The sequence below is a fragment of the Chelonia mydas genome, chromosome 1 (assembly GCF_015237465.2).
Source record: "Chelonia mydas isolate rCheMyd1 chromosome 1, rCheMyd1.pri.v2, whole genome shotgun sequence".
In the NCBI taxonomy this organism is placed as follows: domain Eukaryota; kingdom Metazoa; phylum Chordata; order Testudines; family Cheloniidae; genus Chelonia; species Chelonia mydas.
Window position 1 is genome coordinate 214,355,753 of NC_057849.1, and position 21,019 is coordinate 214,376,771.

The following is a 21,019-nucleotide window of genomic DNA, read 5'->3' on the forward strand; positions in this document are numbered from 1 at the left end:
TCATGTCTATGCAGACGGCTCTGTTAAAGAAAATATATTACACCCCCAGGGAAGTTGGGAGCTTCGGCGGGGTGAACCCTCTTTTTCAAGTGGCCAAAAAGCGTAGTAAAACTTGAAACAGGAGACAGGTAACAGCTTGGCTTTCAGACCAGGATGCTTACATTTTACCATCTTTCTCACCCACACCTATGTATTTACTTAAAATATACAACCTCATCAAATAACCAAACCAAAAAGCGAAATATATTTACTGGGCTTCATACATCCATTAGCCGTTGAGGCTGGTGAATTTTCCTTTTCAGCTGTCTCTTCCCTTTTTTCTTTTGAGCTTGTTTACCCTCTGGCCTGAGGATCTCTCGTGTTCTGATCATACTGTGGAGCAGACAATATTATTATGATGAAACGGTCTTGTAAACTTGAAAAATAAAATACTCATTAGGGTGTTTTTCTTTTTAAAAAGTCATAGCTTTAAAACAAAATAATCCATTTCAGGCTGTACAACAAACACCGATTTTGGAGTTTATTTCTACCACTTTAAAAAAATAACAACCCCAGAAACATTTTTAAAAACACATCTCATTTTGCAAAATAAAAACCAAACTGCTTGAAAACCAACTTTTAAAATCCATTTTAAAACACATTTTTCCCAGAAACACCTGTTAGTTTGAAACACACCAAACCAATAGTTTGCAGCCCTATAACTTCCGTTTAAAAAACCCATCAATATATTTTTTTTTAAAACCACACCTATGTTTTGCACAAACTCACAGACACACACACGCACCCCAGCAGTTTAAAACACCAAACCAACAGTTTGCAACAAAATACTCTTTTAAACACCCACACTTATGTCTAGCTTAGACCCCTGAATTACTAACAATTTAATCATTAAAGCCAACTCTTTTAAGACAAACAACCCCATTTAAAAAAAAATTTTTTTTTTTCAGAATAAAAACCAAACTGCTTTTAAAAGCCAACTTTTAAAAACCATTTTAGACCCCCTCCCCTAACATTCCCTTTTGTGATCTGGGGTGGGGGAATTCAGTTGTCTGTACAACTGGGTTCTTTTTGGCTAATTTTTTTTTCTTTCAGTTAAATTACATTTTTCTTTGGGGCCTTCTTACCATATTAAGCAGTAAATCACCATACACAACAATCCTTAACGTTACTGTACCCATTCCCAAGTGTGGGGCCCCTTGCAGATATCAGTGAATGTCTTGGGGCTTGTTTGTTTGTTTGTTTTTTAAACATGTTTCTTTCATGCTTAAAGTCTGGGGGTTGTTTTTGAAATAAAATGGGTGTACACAACCATAGTAAGCACCCTAGAAATACCCAGAGCTTTTAAATGTTTGATTGTCTTTAGTGCAAATGTTTGTTCTAAAGTATGGTGGAGGTTTGTGAACCCTTGAAACATTTCAGTTTTGGGTTAGACCCATTTTTAGTTTTGTAAATATATTATTTTAATGACTTTAAGTTGCTAGAAAGAGTGACCCATAGCATTCAATGAACTCCTGGTTTATATTTAAATTGTCCAATAGCGTTCTACCAACTGGGGGGTTATATTTAAACTGTCCAATAGCGTTCTACCAACTGGGGGGTTATATTTAAACTGTCCAATAGAATTCTACCAACTGCTGGGTTACATTTAAACTGTCCAATAGAATTCTACCAACTCCTGGGGTTATATTTTTAACTGTCTAATAGCGTCTGTCAACTCCTGAGGTTTTATTTCCTTTCATATTAAATCTCGCCATCCTCACCCACCCACCTCCCTTACTGTGGGTGTATCCCCGTCAAATTTAATTTCTTATTACTAATACGATTACCCCTGTTGGCAACAAGCGTGGGTAATGTCAGTCACCCTGGCTATTCAGTGGGGGTGTGGTTAAAACCATTCAGTTCAACAGGATGGGTCAGCTCTATTGTACTCAAACACATGTCTGAACCATCCCTGGGGTTTTTTTTTAATTGTAAACACATTTTTAGGGTTCCCCCCCCACCACATGATTCTACAACTACATTTCAGTTTCTTTGCTGTAAATGGGTCTCTTTTACACAAAGACAAAAGAGCTAGGTTCTCACAAACTATCTTTTTTATTAACAGACATACAGCTCCTTGAAAACAAACCAAGATGCTCCTTTAAAACTTTTAGCTCACTTAAGGGCCACTGAGACCTTCAAACAGAAACACAGATAGTCATAAAGCCCTTTTCAATAGATTTTTTTTACAATTGACAGCTACCAAGTTTTATATCACCAAGATGATCAGGGCCTGCAACCCCATACTCTGCATGTCCCTAAACCTCCAACTAACAGAAGCTGGGACTGGATGATAGGGGATGGATCATTCAAAATTTCCCTGTTCAGTTCTTTCCCTCTGGAGCATGAGGCACACTGGCCACTATCAGAAGACACAATACTGGGCTAGATGAACCATTGGTCTGACTCAGTATGTCCATTCTTACGTAAGTTATGAAGAGTAGAATATGGATAAGGGAAACTAAAGACATTAGGGGAAACTCCATGGCTTGCAGGACTACGGATAATAAGGGGAAGGGGGGTTAAGTGTATTAGGAACAAAAGAAATCCTAGCAATGGTGTAGACTCATTACTAGATGGAGACTGTTTAAAAGGATGCAGTAAAGGCGGAAGTGTTCCTTTAATATGTTTTCTCTCTTTGGAAACCCCATGCCAGTGTATTTAGAAAGGACAAGGGTCTCCAGTGCTCTTACATTTTTGCTGCAGCATGAAGGAGTAGAGGTGGTGAAGTCCATCCACAACCCATCGGAAGATCTGCTGCTCCTGCTCAGCACAGCACAGAGTGGGACACCCCACCAGCTGGCCCAGGACTCTGAACTCCTCCACTCCCTGACGGAGAGAGGGAGCAAAGGGAGTCACTTGCTCCTGTAGGACTGGTGCAGTGTGTCCCCCTGCCATTGCACTAGCGATGGGTTAGAACCAGGGGAGGCAGAGCCCAGCGTAGAGAGACTGGGGACAATGAGAGCAGGAGGAGCCATGGGGCTCAACACCAGGGGCTGAGGAAAGCTCAGCAGGGACAGGAAATCTGGGTAGCAAAGTCAGCAAACGTTGCCCCCAAGTGAGAACCCTGGTAATGAATGAACTAACATCCAGTCTCCATCTCAAGGGCAAGCTCCTCATCCCAGCCCCTTCTGCCATCCCCCTCCCTCCACTGACCTCAGGCCCAGGAGCTTGGGGTCACCTTGGACTCCTCTGCTCTGCATCCTGCCTCTCTCACTCCATCCTGAAGCTCCCCGAAGCCTCCACTTTCTGCACCGTGCCCAGCCTGCTGGCTCTCTCCTGCAGCCTTGTTCTCTCATCTCCCCCTCCCACCAGACCTTCCCTTGCCCCTCCTGCAGCCCCTGCGCTGGCTCCCTGCTCTTCCCCACATCCCACCAAGCCCCTTGCACTTCTCTCTTGCTGTCTGCACAGCCTCCCCACACCCACTCCCCATTGCTCTGGCTGCTTTGGCTCCTCCCATCCCTTTCACTCTGTCCCCTCCCACCTCACTCCTTCTGTTCCGCTGCCCCAGCCTCTGGGAGCACGTCATCGAAGCACCCCCTTCCAGCTGCCAGAGGGGAGGCCCTGCCACAGAGGGGATGGAGCAGCTGGAGCAGCAAAATGGCCCTGAGCACCCAGAGCAGGGGGCATTCATCTAGCAGCCTGGCAGGAGCTGATGCCAAAGTATCTTGGGGACAACTGACAAAGGGGGTGAACAGACACCTGGTTTCAGAGGGTGCTCTCAGGGTGATCCTGTGTAAATGTACTGACCCTGTGGAGCAGACTTTGGTCCTAGGGGAACTGCGGAGACAGTCTTTGGAGATAGAATTATGGGACTCAACCCAAAGCACACTGGAGTCAGAGGACAGACCTGTCGACATCAGTGCTCATTAGACTGAACTCCTACCGAGGATCTTGCGGAGTCACTATTCTAGACCCAGGTTTTCCCTGCCAGGAAGCACTGCACCATGAGGCTGCTCAATGCAGTTAGGAGGCGGCCAGGATCAAAGGCTGCTCACCTTGAATTTGTGATGCCCAGCGATGAGTTTGATCAGCCAGCTGATCCTTACCACTGACCTCAGCTGCCCATGCACCTCCTTGGGCGTGGTCCCGGGGAGCAGGAACTGAGAGAAACAAATGGGGACATATTGCTAAGGAGAAGTACCAAAAAATAGCACAAGCACATAGGGAGAAAATCAGAACGGCTAAGGCAAAAATGAGTTCTATCTGGCAAGGGACATAAAAGGCAATCAGAAGCAGCTCTATAAATGCATTAGGAGCAAGAGAAAGACAAAGGAAAGTGTGGGGCCACTACTCAGCAGGGAAGGAGAGCAAATAATGGATGACACAGACAAAGCCAAGGTATTTAATGCCTTTTTTGCTTCAGTTTTCGCTAAAAAGGTTAATGGCGACAAGATGCTTAACACAATAATAACAACAAGGGGGAGGAATACAGGCCAGACTAGGGAGAGAACAGGTAAAAGACAATTTAGGTCAGTTAGATGTATTTAAGTTGGCAGAGCCTCACGATATTCACCCTAGATGTAGCTAGGCTAAATAATGTCTGAACCTTTAGGAGGGCTGTGGTCCCAGAGGACTGGAAAAGGGCAGACCCAGAACCTATCTTCAGAAAGGGGAATATCTTCAGAAAGGAGGCCCCAAGGAATTAGAGACCAGTCAGCCTAACTTTGGTACCCAGAAAGATACTGAACAAATTATTGAACAGTTTGTAAGAACCTAGAGGAGATAATAGGGTGATAAGGAATAGCCACCCAGGATTTGTACAGAACAAACCATACCAAACAAATCTAATTTCCTTCTTTGACAGGGTTACTTGCCTAGTGGATGCAGGGAGGCAGTATATGATGATGGATGTGAAGTTCCGTAAGGCTTTTGACACAGTTCCACCAGACATTCTCATAAGCAAACTAAGCCAATATGATTCAGATGAGATTACTATAAATTGGGCGCACAACTTATTGAAGGACCGTACTCAAAGAGGAGTTATCACTGAGTCGCTTGCAACCTGGGAGGGTGTCTCAAGTGGGCTCCCCCAGGGGTGTGCCGGATCCAGTACTAGTCAATATTTTCATTAACAACTTGGTTAACGGAGAGGAGAGTACGTTTTTAAAGTTTGCAGATGACACCAAGCTGGGAGCGGTTGCAAGCACCTTGGAGGACAGATTAGAATTCAAAATAAGCTTGCTAAATTGGAGAGTTGGTCTGAAGTCAACAAGATGAACTTCAGTCAAAACAAATGTGACGTAACGCACGTGGGAAGGAAAAAATCAAATGCATAGAAACAAAGTGGGGGATAACTGGCTAGGTGGCACTACTGCAGAAAAGGATCCGGGAATTATCATGGGTCTCACACTGAATAGGAATCGACAATGTGATGCTGTTGTGAAAAAGGGAAATGTCATTCTGAGGTATATTAGCTTGGAGCACTGTGTCCAATTCTGGGCATCACGCTTTAAAAAAGATGTGAACAAACTGGAACCAGTTCAGAGGAGAGCAGCAAAAATGATCAGTGGTTTGGAAAACATGACCTGTGAACAAAGGTTGAACGAACTGGGCATGTTTCCTCTTAAGAGGACAGAGGGGGCACCTGTAGCAGTCTTCAAATACGTTAAGGGCTGTTACACAGAGGATGGTGACCAATTGTTCTCCATGTCCCCTGAAGGTAGGACAAAAAGTAACGGGCTTAATCTGCAGCAAGGGAGATTTAGGTTAGATATTAGGAAAAACTCTATGGGTGGCTGAGCACTGGAACAGGTGACCTAGGGAATCATAGAATCTTAGCGTTGGAAGGGACCTCAGGAAGTCATGTAGTCCAACCCCCACTTCAAAACAGGACCAATCCCCAAGTAAATCAGTGGGGGAAGTGGTGGACTCCTCATCATGGAGGTTTTAAAAAACAGTCTGGACAAACACTCCTCAGGAACGGTCTAGGAATGCTTGGCCCTGCCTCAGTGCAGGGGGTGGAGTAGATGACCTCTTGAGATCCCTTCCAGCCCGGGCCTTCTGTGATTCCCTCTTCCCAGGTTCCAGGATCGAGGAGACCAAGTCTCTGCCAAGAACATTTCCTTCTTTTTGGACCACAAACCACCCACAGAATCTACTTCCTGTGGCCCCAGAACTAGAACGTTGGGGGAAATCTAGCTCTGGGTTCTGGCCAGGTGGGTGGGCCCAGGAGTGATGCTCCAGGCCCACAGCCCAGGGATCCCAGTGTGATTGCTGAGAAGGGCTGCAAGAGATTTGCCGTCACTCTGCAACCCCACCCCGCCCCCAGGTAGCTCAGCTGTCGTATTGATGGGCTCTGGAGGCAAGGCCCTGCGCAGAGCCAAGGGCAGGGCGTGAATGCCAGGGTCAGATGGGGGCTCAGTGCAGTTCACGGCAGATCCCGCACCCCTCCACGCCCCCGCCCTCCATGCAGACGTCTCCCAGATATAGCAGGGGCACTTGGTTCTCCAGCCCAAGAACCTTTGTATAGAACGTACTCTGAGGAACAGAAGGCACGGGGGTGTCCCATGCTTGGGATTAAATGGAGCCTTGGTCCCCGAGCCCCACCCCAGCTACAGGTCTAGTCCCCTTCCTGCCCCCACGCCTCCAGACCTCCAAGATGTTCTGCAGCACCACAAGGTTGGGCTTCTGATCCTCGCACACCAAGGCCTTTTGCATCTCATCCATGGCTTTCAGAGTCTGCGTGCAGAGCAGAGGAGAAACCAGAGCAAGTGGCATTACCCAGCCAGGCGAGGAACCAATGCCCTGGCATGAGACATGCCCCAGATCACGGCAGCCCCTGGTATTCCAGCTCACGCACTCACTTGTACCCGCAGGGGACCTACTGCAAACTCCTCCTGGCAACAGGACCCCACCTGCCTTTGCTGTCCCCAGGAAGGCCACTGCACACAGTCTAACCCACTGGAAGAGTCCAAAAGGACTCCGCATTTGGAGGGGGAGGGGAGATTTCCAGCCAAGCTTCAGTTCCCCTGGCCTGTATGGGTCTGAAGCAGCCGATATCAGGCCTGTGCCCCCAGCCACGCACTGGGGATGAATGTGCTTGTGAAGGGAGTGTCTGTTCCCCACTAATTGCCGGTGCATGTGAAGGATAAATGCCTACTAGTGCTACCCCATGAGGGAGTTACTCCTTTTTCTGCAGCCGTGGGGCCTGTGCTTTGCTGCTGCAGTTCCTGAGCTGAAGTCCTGCCGAGGAGCTGTGATCATTACACTCTTAAGCCAGTGCCAGGTAACCCAGGGGGCAGGTACACGAGCGACTGGCAGGATTCCCACTCGGTTTGGGGCGGCTCCTCACAGCCGGTTTGGGGCTTACCTTGGTGTACAGAGCAGCCTCCATGCCCTGGATGGTCTCTGCTGGAGGCAGGGAGAAGATGCTGGAGAAGCAGGTGGCGAGCAGGTTGGATTGTTCCATTCCCCACAGCGGTGGCTTCACTTTGCTAAGAGAAGAGACACGTGCGGATTGGAGGGCTGAGGCGAGACTGATGCGCAAACGTTGGCCTCAGGCTCCCAGGACATGGAAACACCTGCGGGGGCTGTAGCTGGGGGGTGGAGGATGAGAATAGGCCAGGGGGCAGTGGAGGGAGCTGGTACTGTCTTCTCTCATACCAGCAGGCTGAGGTGGAGATCACTGTGCTTTGCCGTAAAACAACATCCCGCAAACGGCATGGACGGGAGACTACAATCTACTGGCACCAAAGCGCCTCTGAACCCAGCGGCCACAGTGCAAAGGAGTCTGCCAGTCCTGCCCCGCTGGGGGCAAGGCATCACTGCGACTGCACAGTCTGGGCCAGCAGAGAGATGCTGCATCAGCCCTCAGCAGGGCAGAATCCAGGCAGGGGTCCAAGACCTGCCCCTGCCCATTACTCTCAGCACGGTGGACAGGGCACAGGGAGGCAGGAAGGTGGGGACCGCCCAGACGGCATGAACCCCTTCATCCCCACTGCGAGAGCATGGCCCCAGCACATGCAATGAGGTGCCAGGTGACTACTCGAGCTGCCCCCTGCAGGACACAGCCGCGCCTTTCATGGTGGGCGGCAGCTAGTGAGGAACAGCTAGGCCCACTGCTGATGCAAATCACCACCACCCCTGTCAACCCCGGCAGAGACGGGAGCATGGCCAATGCTGTTGCCTGCCCCGATCTCAGGAAGCCCGTGCCCAGTGGGGAGAGCCGTTCCAGCGCCTGCCCCGCCTCCCCTTCCCATTCCTGGGGAACCTACTGAGCCAACTGCGAGAGCCGAGCTCCAGCCCACAGCATCCGCCACCCTCCAGATGCCTGAAGGGCAGGCTTCTGGGAAGCTCAGAGCAGGATGCCAGTGGCACTGAGAGAGAGCCCCCCATGGCACAGACAGTGCCATGTGCCAGGGCTCAGCCTGCCCAGCCTCTCAGCCACAGGGAGTCGCTGAGCTGCTGGTTTGACGCAGCTGGTGGCGATTCCGGTCGCTCCGCTTCAGCAGTGCCCAACTGCCCCTCTCCCCACAGAGCCATCGCCTGCGGGGTCCCAGAGGGGACCGGTCCGAACCCCCTCACTCCCTCCCCCACATCTTCATAAGGCCACTTGGAGGTCGCCAGGCACCGAAGGATCCTCCACCACCAACCCACTTCTGCCAGCACACATGCACCAGCGCCATCACCTGGTGCCACGTGCCCGGGGGAATCAGAAGATGGGGGAGGAGCAGAGGGGAGAACGCCCTGGAGAACTGGCCATGCCAAGAGGCTGGCCTGTCTGGCTGCACACAGCACTGGCTGGGGCTGGGAGGGCAGGCCGGACACCTCAGCACCATGATGGCGAGCATCACTTGCTGATGCACCACGCCGGTCACGGAGTCAACAGACTCGTGATCAATTAGCTCCTGGAGAGACAACGTGAGGAAATGCCAGCCGGGCTCCGAGCTCCTGCCAGGCTCCGACTGGGGAGCAAAGTGCAGGGCCTGCAACACGTGGGCTTGACAGCCAGGTCGTCCTACTGTGGACTTGATGGTGTGCAGGACTCCAGCCGGGGAGCGCAGTGCAGGGCCTGTGGTCAGTGCCCCAGCGTCATGCACCAGTGCACTGCAAAGGCTCCATCAGCATTAGCACCCAGGGACTCCATCTGAGATCAGGCCCCCTTGTGCCAGGTGCTGCACATACACAGAGTGAGAGCCAGTCCCTGCCCCAGAGAACTCACGAGCTAACTGGACGAGACAAGGCATGGGAGGGAAACTGAGGCACAGAGGGGGAAGTGACTTGCCCAAGTTCTCACTGAAGAACCGAGCCCTAGCCCACTGGACCACCCACCAGCCCACGCTGTCCCACGTTCAGGGAAGGGAGGTAAGCTCTGGAAAACTTTCTGCAGCGCTGGAGAGCAAACACTTTCCAAATCTACAGAGCAGATTTGTTGCTAGTTCCCTAGTGGGCACTGACTGCGCAGTGTTGGGGCTCTGTGCAGGGAGACTGGCGTATACAGAGCAACCTGGTGACTTGGGAAGCTGGGTGCAAGGGAACAATACATGTTTTGATACAGTTCTATGTTTAGGAATAAAGAATGCAGGCCACACTCACAGCATGGGGGGGCTCTAACCTGGGAAGCAGTGACTCTGGAAAAGACTTGGCAGTCATGGTAATCAGCTGCACATGAGCGCCCAGTGCGACGCTGGTGCCAAAAGGGCTAATGTCATCCTGGGATGTATAAACAGGGCAATCTCCAGTTGTTAGAGAGGTTATTTTCCCTCTGTGTTTGGCACTGGTGTGACTGCTGCTGGGATCCTGTGTCCAGGTCTGGTGCCCACAATTCAAGGAGAATGTTGATAAATTGGAGAGGAGTCAGAGAAGAGCCACAAGAGTGATTGAAGGACTGGGAAACACCCCTTATAGTAAGAGACTCAATCAGTTCAGCTTAATGAAGAGAAGCTTACAGGGTGACTTGATGACAGTCTGTAAGTACCTCGCGGGGAGCAAATACTTGATAATGGGCTCATCAGTCTAACAGACGATCCAATGATTGGCAGTTGAAGTTAGACAAATCTGCAGAGATCTCCAGGCCAATCACTAAACCCGCCAAGTAAGACAGCCCCAGAGTGTGTTTTACTCACCTTTATCTTCTCCACAAGGAGGGCTTTGCTGAGAAAAGCAGCCAGGTTTCTCTCTGGGCTCCTAGTGAGTACGGCTCTGATGAAGGTGCTGATGCAATCCAAGAACTTAAGTTTCTTGGCCTCGTCGTATGCCCCGCAGAGATTAGACACAAACACGAAGGTAAGCGTGGAAAGGAGCTGTCAGTGGGAGAGATGTTAGAAAGCCTCCCCCCTAGTGCTGCTCAGGCTTTAATATGCCGAATGCCAGAAGGCCATTCATCTGGCAAGAGAAGTGACTATCTGGGGAGGGCAGGGCAGTGCTGTGTGATACCAGACCAGAGAGGGAGCAGATCTCAGGGGTAGGTGTCCAAAGAGGAACTGCAACATGGGGGCTAAGCAGCCAGAGAGCCTTACTGGGGGCGTGATAGTGTGGGAGGAACATCTGGGTGTGATACCCTGACACCCCAATATTTGCCACTGTCATGTAATTAGGATACGTTTGGTACAAGGGATGTCTTGTGACATATCATTCTAAAAGTCTTGATCTGCTAGACATTAATGTCTCATTGGATTGTATGTGCTATCATTGTATGTGACGTTATGAACTTCAGCTATGTATGCGTTCCTGAAACACATTGTGAGGTTCAAAACAGCCTTTCAGGTACAACAGTAAAAAAGCCAAACACTGGCTTATTGAGGAAATGCACACAAGCACCAGGGTTACCCCAGGAACTGTGTGCAATAGAAACCTCTCCGAGATAACACGACACAATGGGACCTGTTGGACCCAGGTCACAGCAAAAGAGTTTTCCAGCAGGTGGGAAGAGGAGATAAAAGAGGAACAATGACATCTGTGGGGCGGAGGGAACCTCAAACTTCCTGCAATAAGATACCTGGAAACACCTGAGGGACAAAGATTGAACTATGAGAAGTGATGGTTCCAGGCTGGAGAGAGATTCCTAGCCTGTGTAAGAAAACCTGGGAAATCCAAGCTGCAAAGCCAAGGCAGCTTGTGCCTTCAGAATCTGCCAACCTGTTTATCACTCAGGGGGAGAATCTGCAAATGTATATCTTATCTATCTAGCGTGTAAAGCTTCGTTTGCGTGGTTTGTTTATTTACTAAGGTAATCTGCTTTGTTCTGTTTGCCATCTCTTATAACCACTTCAAATCTACCTCTTGAAGTTAATAATCTTATTTCTTCTTTATACCACAACCCAGTTAGTGCAATTAGTAACCGGTGGGGAAGAGCGAAGAGTTGTTCATACCCCTCTCCACATCGAGGGAGGGGGTGAATTTCATGAAACCTTTGGGTTTGTACTCCAGAGGAGGTGGGCAGCACAATACTGGGACAAGCCCCTTCAGCTGAGTCTTCCCAGAGCTGATCTCAGGGTCTGTGTCTTTCTGCAGCTGGGCGTGGCCCTGCCTGTGTGCATGGCTGGAAGAAGCTTGTGAGCCTAGCCCAGCAAGACAAGGTAAAGGGGGCCCAGGCTGACAGAACAGGCGGGCTCAGTGGTATTCCAGTACATCAGGTGGCACCTCAAAGGGGGGCAACCCGTCACACTGGGGACTGGCCAAATCCAGGGTGCACAAGTCCACAAGTGGCTGGAAATTGAAGCAAGACACATTGAAACTGGAAATATACATTTTTAACAGAGAAAGTAATAGACCATTGGAACAACTGAGAAAGGGGCATGGTGCGTGATCTTTTGTAACTCAAGATGGGACATTTTTAAGATGCTCTAGTTTAAACAGGAATTATTTGGGGGCAGGTCTCTGGCCTGTGTTATTCAGGAGGAGTGGTCCCGTCAGGCCTTAGAGTCCATGTATCATCCGGAGAAGGGCGGATGGTGCATGTGGACAGGGCACTAGCTGACAGATCAGAGGAGGGCTCTCGGTACCTGTTCATTGCCCTTGAGAAAGCCGTCGATGTAGTTCAGGGCCTCTTTCTCCTCCGAGTCTGGCCCCAAAAAGCTGGAGGTGTTAGCAGGTGATGGTGAATCTGATCAAAGACAGAGCAGTGGTAATACCTGGGGCTGCCAAGCTGCAGGCTGGGTGACAGAGATCTTAGAGGAAACCCTTGCCCCCCACTCCCGCCCCAGCAGGGTAACAGCCCTGAGGCACAACAGGGTCTGGCACAGCGATCCCTGGTTTCCCCACCTCATTGCTGCCCAGCCAAGCCCAGCAAAGATCCAGTTGCAGCCCTGGTTCCCAGCGGCCACCTCACTTCCCCGCCCAGCATGCAGGCTCAGCCTGGGGTTTGAGGGAGAGCCACACCTGGAAGGAAGGATGATGTCAGGCTATGAGTGGTGTCCCCGCTCTCCGGGCCATTGCGGAGGGGACAGAGGAACTGGCAGCGAATCGGTCTATTCCCCGCTGCGGGAGAGGGAAGAGCTGCCCAGTCTGCTTGGGATACGGGGACCCAGGGCCTGCCCATTCTGCTTGTTCCAACTGCCTCTCCTGCCATCGACAGCCAGCCAGAGCCACCAGGTGTAATCTGGGCAGGCCCTGGGCTCCCATCATCAACCACCCCCCAAACGCCCGGTGCTGCGACATGCGTGGCCCCCCTGCAAAGGTGCCAGCAGATGGGGCTGCAACATCAGGGGGCATCTCATGCTCTGACTGGCGCCTTGCAATCCTAGACTTAACAACCCACCATGCACCGAGCATCCCCTTTGACTGGTAGAAAACATCCTCTGACCCTGCAGAGTGATGGATCGGGGTGGGCAATTCAGTCAGTCTCCACCTGATGCTTCTGCTGCTGCCCCTAATGCCCCCCTCAGCTGTAGAGGCTGCAGAGTTGCTGCCAGCAGGAGGAGCCATTACCCCCTCTGCCTGGGTTTTCCTGTGTCTCCATCTCTTGGCAGCCCAGAGTAGTACAAGGTCTATGGAGTCTTCTCCCACCAGTGACACCCTGGCCTTGCAACCCCAACCCCCAGAGGGGCCAAGCCCCACCGCAATGCAGGGCCATGGCCCCTGCCATTTTTACAGCCCCCTCTACCCACCGACCCAGGAGACACCACTCACCAGCACAGAAGGGCTGAGGCACACACAGCTCCTCCTGCTGCTGTGGGCTCTTCCGCTTACTTCCCTGGGGGAAGTTTCGTCTCCTCCCAGGCTCGGATGGGCTTGGAGGGGCCCTTGGGGACTTCCTCAGCCATCCTGCAAGAAGCCAGGACAAGGCATTGCTTGTGAGTGATGAGAGGCGACTGCCCTGTTCAGCATCAGGGCCAGCCCAGTTATTTCTGTTCCACCAGCACCTACAGATGTCAGCTGAGATCAGGGCCCTGTTGCACCAGGTGCTGCAGACAATCCCTGGGCCGCAGGGCTCAGACTCTAACTAGCCAAGGCAGCCAGCAGGGAAACAAGGGAATGGATGTGCTCAACATCACCCAGTCAGTCAGCAGTACAGGCAGGATTAGAACCTAGGTCTCTGGACTCCCAGGCCAGCACCCCATCCCGCAGGCCAAACGGCCTCCCCTGGGTCACTCCCGCCTCTCCTTCTGCTGGTTCACAAGCTGCACAGCAGACAGGCTGAATCCAACCACTCAGGATTCTTCCCGCCCAGGGAAATTACCCTGACCCCTTCTCCCAGGAATATTGGGGTCATGGCAGGTCCCGGGGGGGGGAGGCCTGCGGGGTGGGGGAGCTGGGGGCAGGCTTGTGAGCAGCAGGAGTTGCTCAGACACCACTGTGAAGGGAAGGAGCAGAAGGCAGGAGAGCCGCAGGCAGGCTGGTACCTTCTCTTCCAACCTCCTGCCCCCTTCGTCCCTGGTTCACTGCGAGCTGTGGGAGCTCTCTGGGCCACAGGAGCTGGCTGGTGCCCGGATGGAACGACGTTGCTTATTGCACAGATCTCGTTTTTCCTGAACATTGAAAATGCTGCTACAACCGTACCAGGGGGTTTCGCAGCTCATCGCTCCAAGGCTTGTGTGGCAGCAGCCGCTGCAGAGAATCCCAGGCCCGATTCCCCTGACAATGGGTCTCCTGAATGGTCCCTGACCTGGTGGGCTCCATTCCTCACCCAGTGTCTCCTGCTGACTCTCCAGCAGCTCCACGGCAGGTGTCCTAATGCAGCTCTCGCCCCCTCCAGCGCTCAGGGGGACTGTCCTGGTAAATAGAACAATGGCTCCTGGCAACCTGAGAATGCCTCTTCCCCCAGCAACCTCAGTGCCATTCCCTCTGGAAGGGATGGTGTCAGCAAAGGTGATGGAGGCGGTCATGCCTAGTGGTTGGAGCTGGACTCAGGAGGCCAGGGCGTGGGTGGAGCAAGGCTGGAGGGAGACCAGGGCTGGAGTAGGACGAGGAGCAGGGCTGGAGCAGGCTAAGACTGTTGCCAATGTCAGGCAGGAGTGAGTTCCTGGCCCTGGAGTCATGCTGAGCAGACTGAGCTGCTGCTGTGAGACTGATATACCTGCTCTGGGAGTCACAGGGCCAGTTCCTGGCTTGTAATTTGGCTGGAGCCAAGCACAGGAGGGACTCAGCGCCTTACAGATGGCTCCAGGGGGCGCTTGGCTCCCGGCCTCGCTGGGTACTGACATGCCAGGTGCAGGGGGCGAGGTGCAACACCAGGGAGGAAATTGGGGAGGCAGGAGTGGCATTGTGTGATCTGGCACAGGAGGGAGCTAGCTCCCCACATCCATACACTCGCCAGCGCTGGTGGATTCAGATCCAAACCCAGATCTGGCTCCAAATTCACAGCTGGTCCCTCTCCCAGATCTGGAGCGGCTGAGACTCCAGCGCTCTGTGGAAGAGGCCAACAAACGCCGGCTCCTGGGGTGGGCTTTCCCCACCAAGGCAATCTCATGCTGGGAAGGAAGATTCCCAGAGCTGGCAGCTCCACTACTCACACTCCCAGCTTCCTGGGAATGAGCCAGGATTAGTGCTCGGGGTAGCCAGGGGGTCTCCAGACCCCCAAATGGGAGAATAAGTTCCATCCCGGCTCCTCCTTCTCGCTACAGAGCAGAATGTGGATTCACAAACTCTCCCACCCTCACCTCCCAGCCCACGCAGGCGGCTCTTTGCACCTGCCCAAGCTGCTGGGTGCCTTAGCCGTGGGATGTAAAACGGTCCCACCGCTGCAACTACACAGGAAGCTGCTTTAATAGCACTCCCCCCACCCCCGCACAACTGAGTCTTAGGCCTTGCTAGCTGCTCAGTGCCACAGCAGCCCCAGGAGATGATTGCTGTGGGGGTCTCGGCCCAGAAGGAGGCAGTAACTTCTCGACGCAGGGAGAGCAGCACCACCATAGATCAGGGAGGTCAGGCAATGCCAGTGGCTGGCTGGGGTCTGACAGCCCAGGAACCCAGAGCAGATTGTCAAAGGCCAAACCCCTGTCACCACTGACTCTGTAGCTCCCCCTTGCTTTCGGTCTGTCTTAGGCACCATCCTGATCCTCCTCCCCCTTGCATCTGAGCACTGACCAACCTCGACTGCATTTATTCTAACCGCCCCCTGTGGGGCAGGACCTGGCTGCTACCCCCACTGTACAGACAGGGAACCGCGGCACAGAGGGAATGAGGGACTTGCCCGAGGCCACGCAGAGCATCTGTGGCAGAGCTGGGAAATGACCATGGGTCTCGTGGGTCCCAGGCTGGCACCTTCTCTTCCAACCTCCTGCCCCCTTCGTCCCTCGTTCAGTGTGAGCTGTGGGAGCTCTCTGGGGCAGCGGAGCTGGCTGGTGCCCAGATGGAAATACGTTGCCTATTGCACAAATCTCACTTTTCCCAAACATTGAGTTTGCTACTACAACCATACCAGGGCCCGCCAAGATCCTTGCAGCTGGTCAGGGCTAAGCTGTGACCTGTGCTAGGTAGGGAAGACGAAACAGGTCTTCCATCACTACCGCAGCTCTGTGTTATATGGGACTCACTGCTGGCTCAAACCAACCAGCCCTCCTAAAATGGAGCCTGTAAATCCTCCAGCCCTGCTGTTGTCCTTTGTATTTCTGTAGTGCCCAGAGGCCTCAGTCCCAGATCAGGGCCCCATGGTGTTAGACATTGTACAGACACAGCCAGATTCCCCCCACATGCGGTCTCCTGGGCAGGAGGGGCTCCATTTCTCACCCAGTGTCTCCTGCCAGCAGAGATGCTCTGAGAGACGTCTACGCTCTGGGCTTCCCGGACTGGGAGGCAAGTGTGGCTGTCACTGGGCAATGCTGCTGACTCTCCAGCAGCTGCACTTCAGGTGTCCTAATGCAGCTCTAGTCCTCTCCAGAGCTCAGGGGGCCTGTCCTGGTAAATAGAACAATGGCTCCTGGCAACCTGAGAATGCCTCTTCCCCCAGCAACCTCAGTGCCATTCCCTCTGGAAGTGATGGTGTCAGCAAAGGTGATGGAGGCGGTCATGCCTAGTGGTTGGAGCTGGACTCAGGAGGCCAGGGTGTGGGTGGAGCAAGGCTGGAGGGAGACCAGGGCTGGAGTAGGACTAGGAGCAGGGCTGGAGCAGGCTAAGACTGTTGCCAATGTCAGGCAGGAGTGAGTTCCTGGCCCTGGAGTCATGTTGAGCAGACTGAGCTGCTGCTGTGAGACTGATATACCTGCTCTGGGAGTCATAGGGCCAGTTCCTGGCTTGTAATTTGGCTGGAGCCAAGCACAGGAGGGACTCAGCGCCTTACAGATGGCTCCAGGGGGCGCCTGGCTCCTGGCCCTGCTGGGTACTGACATGCCAGGCACCCCAGGGCATTATCACCAGCCCGTTCGCAGTCTTAGCATGGCAGTATGTTTCCCTCCCAGTCGCTGTCCCCTGGCATTAAACCAGGAACTCTGCGCTGGGGATGTGCACCTGGCAGCACGCAGCCTCCTGAGAACAGACAGGCCAGGGTGCAGGGCGAGGGCTCCCAGAGAGAAACAGCAGGAGGGCAATGCTGGGAACCCCCAGGCCATCTTCAGCTAGACCATGTGGGTGCCCCGGCATCCTGGAGAGCATGAATCTAGCTTCAGCTCAACCTTTGTGTCCCCCCCGTTCTCTGCGCTAGATGGGTTGGTCTCCTGGAGGGACAAAGTGCTGCTCAGGAGTTCCTGGCTTATCCAATGTCAGTTTCCAGCTCTTTTAAAAAAACGGTGACTTCCCTTACACAGGAGCTGGCCTTCTTCAGGCTGTGCCTGTACACGTTCCACTGTAGGGGCGTGTGCACCCAGGGCATGCGAGTCACAGACGTTTGCGAACAGTACCATGGAGCGGTGCCTGCGCCCCTGCTCTCCCCATGTGCTCGGGCATCAAAAGGGCACATCTGCCACCTCCCTCTCAAGTCCTTCGCACCTGCGTGCTGCCAGGTGAACATCCCCATTTCTACTGAGGCCTCAGGGGCAAGGTTTATGAGGAACCGGCTGGAGTTGATCCCCCACTGTGTTGCACCCCTACGGCTAGCTGGGGATCCAAACTGACACTCACGGGTTTGAGCCCCTTCCTAACCAGGCCCTGTTCCCTCCCCCCAGGCAGTTGCTGGCCCTGAACTCCTGCAGGCAGCCATGACACCCAGGCACTCGGGGCTCGAGAGAAGGGCTATCGCCGGCTGAATGACCCCTTCCTGTACGGTGGGGATTGAGGCCACTTTGCCAGCAGGTGCCCCCCAAGTCCTGTGTTACGCTGAGAGATGGGTGAATATGTACAGTACAGAGCGCAGCACCCCCTAACGCTGGGCAGGAGGACTGGGAGATGCGTAGGATACAGAGCACAGCGTCCTCTAACACCTGGCGGGGGGCTGAGAGATGGGGGGTGTAGGGTACAGAGCACAGGGGCGTGGTCTCCTGCCCTGACAGACTGGGAGGGAGTCACAAACACCCCTGGTGGGCAGAACCGGGACACCCATGGCCGCCCTGCCAGAAGCAGAAGGGCAGGACAGGAAGCGGAACTATGCAAGGCCGGCCCTCCAGCTCAGATGGGAGAGAGCTGCCAGATGAGCAGGACGTCTCTTCCCCGCTGCGGGAGCCCAGACCTAACTGAGAGCACTCTCCTGACAGAGACCCAGAGGGGCTGCCGGAGCTGCCAGATGCCGGGGACTCCGAGGAGCTGGTGGGGCTGCCACTAGCCGTCTACCCCAGTGAAGCGAACAACCCTGGAACCCATGTACACACAGAATGGGCACGTAGGAAGGAGCCCAGGGCAGCCGAATTGGGTTCAGCCGTGTTATTGATTACAAGCCGGCCAGTGTGTTGCCGTCAGATTTTCCCTGCTGCCCCAGTGGCGGACCACTCCACCGCTGTTAGGGCCCTGGGCTGGGACACAGTGGAGCAGGAAGGCCTGGGTTCCCCTACCCCCGCCACCCCACCGTCAGGAGTGGCAGCCTCCCCACCTGGTTGTCAGGAGGCCTGCATTGGTCTGGTACCCGCCTGAATCAGGACGCCAGACGGTTGTGCTGACTCTCCCACCAGAGAGCTAACCTCCCCTAGACTGCGACGGCTCTGCTGGACTATAGGCCAGAACCCCCCTACTTGATTGCTGCCCAGCCCTGATCAAAGGCCAGGCAAATGGACCTCCTGCTGCTCAGCCTGTAGGCCAGAGCTCCTTCTCGATTGCAGCCCTGCCCTGATTGAGGGCCCCAGGCAAACAGACTCCCTACCATTGCTTGGCCTGACTGCAGGCCAGAAGCATTAATACTGAGCTAATTTTCCCCTGAACCAAGGTACCCCGGAAGTATCGTAGTGAGTGGAGTGGTCTCCCATCCAGACGGATGGGGAGGGAGCTGCAATCCCCTTACAGCCTCTCTTTCTACTCGTTCATACTTTTCCTCTAAATATGTCAAAACACAAGCACGCAACCTTCTCCTGGCCAGACACAGAAAAAATAATACAAAATAAATTTTCAGAATGTCTGACACCACCAAAAACGTACACGACCGGAAATGGGAATGGAGGGTGGAACATAAACCCTACACGGGGCACGGAAAACTGTCAAAAAGTACATGTGATAAAAGCTATCAAACAGTTAACTACTCACATGGCTGGGGAGGGCAGGCGGCCAATGGGGAAGAAGCCATGGTCTGGCACGAAGTGCTCCACCCTGCTTCAGGCAGACTCTCATGCTCCAAGCCCCCAAAGAAGGGAGGCTGGCTTTAACTAGAGCTAGGGCAGCTGGGCAGCTCCAATGACTGGGCTCTCCCTAGTGCACATCACTGTCATCCTGTGGAACAACGTCCATAGGCTGGAAGGTGGTTCTTGAAAGTATCCAGGATGAGGATGGTCTGCGAAGCCAGGCATCGGACCAAGGACTTGCTGTCCTGTCCTGAAGGAAATAGAGGTCAGAGCCACTGCGTTCTGGAAAGCCCCGGCAGACCAAGCCAGCGCTGTACCTCTCGGCCCGCGACAAGGAGGCAGCAGGCTGGAGGCAGGGGACTCGCGGGAACAACCAGCAACCCTCACTAAACATCCCCGCTGCCCTCCATAGCTGGGAGAGCCTCCAGACACAGGCAAGAAGTCACAACGAACCCCATTCACTCACTATTTCTTGGACTGCCCCGTCCCTGCAGTATCTGAGCACCTCATCCCTGCCTGTATTTACCCTCCCCCTTACCCCCAATGAACAGATGGGCACTTAGGCCCAGAGAGGGGGAGATTCACAAAGGGGGCTTGGGCACCGTTAGGCTACACCTAACTTCAGGTGCCCTGCTGCCCTCCAGGAGGGAGTTCAGCCATTCTCTAGCTCCGGTTGGGAGGCCCAGCTGTGAACCTGCTCTGGGAGTGAGGAGCCTGAGCTATGTCACCCCCCGCCCCCCTTTTTCCCAACAAATGTGAAGGAGACGCTGCTTTGCCCTGCACTGGCCCAGGGGTCCGGGCATGCAGCAGGGAGGTAGATGACCGGACGTCACCTCGGCCTCATTTGGAACAGTGGCTTTACCCCAGGCACCCCACGTGGAGGTGACTGCCCCAAACACTGGGCTAGTGAGTGCAAGGGGGGGAGGCAGGACCCCACCTTGGCTGTGTTTTTTTTTTTTTTTGGGGGGGGGGGGGGGGGCAAATCATCTGCAAAGGCCAGGCAGCTCAGGCCCAGTTTGGGGATCTGCCAGGCCGCAGCTCTGAGGTCAGGGCTAAGTGCCTGGGCACGTGCCAACCAGGAGACACGACAGGGTGAGGGGCAGCTGATCAGGGGTTCGGGGATCTACATTTTGCATCCCTTTGTGGCTTTTGCCCACGATCACATTGCTGGCGTCGGAGATTGAACCCAGCCCGCGGCTCTGGGCCATTCGTCCCCCTAACGCTCAGTGCTCAAAGCGGTTACCACTCACCATTGCAGATGGCATCCAGCTTTTCCTGGCTCCTCTGGTCCAGCTGCCAGGGATAGTGAGCCCTCTACACACACACAAACAGCTCGTCACCTCCCCACATCCCCAGCAAGGGTGTTAAAGCATCTGTCACCCTCCAAGCAGCGGGGCTTTCCCCCGCCCCTCGCTGACCAGGACGTGCTCCTGAATCCCCAGGGAAAGGATGAGTCCCCAGGGATAGCTGTGGGGCTGGTTGCCAAAGGAGAGCATAGCGCCTTGAGGTTTCACTACCAAGAGTCCATGGCAGGGCAGGGGTGGGGGGGACTGCATGGGGAGCAGTGGGGTTAGAGGGGGCCCATCAGCCAATCAGGGCAGTTTGGGGTGAGCTTGCTCCTGCAGGTTTCTGATACCCCTGAGCCTTCATTCGGCAATCAGGAGCCCAGGGGTTACTTCTTGCTGCCGGCAGGGATTGAGCAGAGCCTGGGACCGGATCCAGCCCTCCTACTAAAGGGACCCCTCTGCTCTGTGCTTACCTAGGAACCTGATGGCCACTTCTCTAATTGGAGCCTGCGGGTTCTCCAGAAAGACCATAGTCTGACACAGGAAGGTTTCTGCTCTCCCTTGTAGCGCGCCACCGAGGAGCCAGAACAAGGGAGCACAAGGTTATGAAAGGCCTTTCCGTCCTGCAGGCCGGGTTCCAGGTCTGTGGAGCATCCTGCTTTCGCCCCTCCTTCCTGT

The 21,019-nt window shown here is 53.8% G+C and overlaps 1 long non-coding RNA gene across 1 annotated transcript; it reads right to left on the reverse strand.

Moving 5' to 3' along the window:
- Positions 1-11,983: 11,983 nt before the first annotated feature.
- LOC122462216 lies at positions 11,984-19,235 on the reverse strand. The gene is made up of 3 exons (XR_006284634.1): positions 19,021-19,235; positions 13,111-13,245; positions 11,984-12,085 (listed from the first exon to the last, which is right to left on the reverse strand). It is a non-coding gene; the product is annotated as an uncharacterized LOC122462216 (long non-coding RNA).
- Between the last annotated feature and the right edge of the window lie 1,784 nt (positions 19,236-21,019).